General features: G+C 29.4%; 1 protein-coding gene across 1 annotated transcript in view; it reads left to right on the top strand.

The window, feature by feature from the left end:
- Positions 1–230, top strand: part of dnajc8 (DnaJ (Hsp40) homolog, subfamily C, member 8) — a 9,468-nt gene extending 9,238 nt beyond the window's left edge. The window contains exon 9 of the mRNA XM_058754737.1: positions 1–230. This exon is cut by the window's left edge and continues 182 nt beyond it. The gene's annotated coding sequence lies outside the window, so the exon portion shown is untranslated.
- Positions 231–596: the final 366 nt, after the last annotated feature.

Here is a 596-nt window from a genome sequence, read left to right on the forward strand (position 1 = left end):
TCAGTCCTTCTGTCCAATAACAGAGACCTTTCCTCGCCTCTGATTCCTCATACGCCGTTTTCCTTCTGCAAATAAACACTTGTTTGTAGATATTTCGTTCTAGTTTTTATATTGTACACAGTTACATCTTTGATTTTGTCTGACTGTATGAGTTTCATGTTATTCAGCTGTTTGTTTGTTTGTTTGTTTGTGAGAGGAAGAATTTTAATATTAAATGGATGAATCTGAAATTGCTGCTTCATCTGTATTGTTTGGTTTCATTGAGATACTAATATCACTTATTACTATAAAAGAAAAATTAAATTACAAGAATAAATATACAAATTTTAAAAAAAACTTAGTAATTTTGTTTTTGAAACTTTTTTTTTTAGTTAATAATTTTACCTAAATCAGTTAAAATGTAGTTATATAAATGTATTAAATTTAGGTATACAAATCGAGTTATTTTGGCTTTACATGGCTGCTCCGTGGTGATTTTTATGTTTTTGTTAGTTTGTCCTGTTTTTAGTTATATTCCTGCGATCAGTTCAGCTAAGGTTGGGTCGTGCCACTTATTTTGTTTTCGATAAGATACCGATACTTTTAAAGGCCAGAAT

Source organism: Onychostoma macrolepis, chromosome 19 (assembly GCF_012432095.1).
Source record: "Onychostoma macrolepis isolate SWU-2019 chromosome 19, ASM1243209v1, whole genome shotgun sequence".
In the NCBI taxonomy this organism is placed as follows: Eukaryota; Metazoa; Chordata; class Actinopteri; order Cypriniformes; family Cyprinidae; genus Onychostoma; species Onychostoma macrolepis.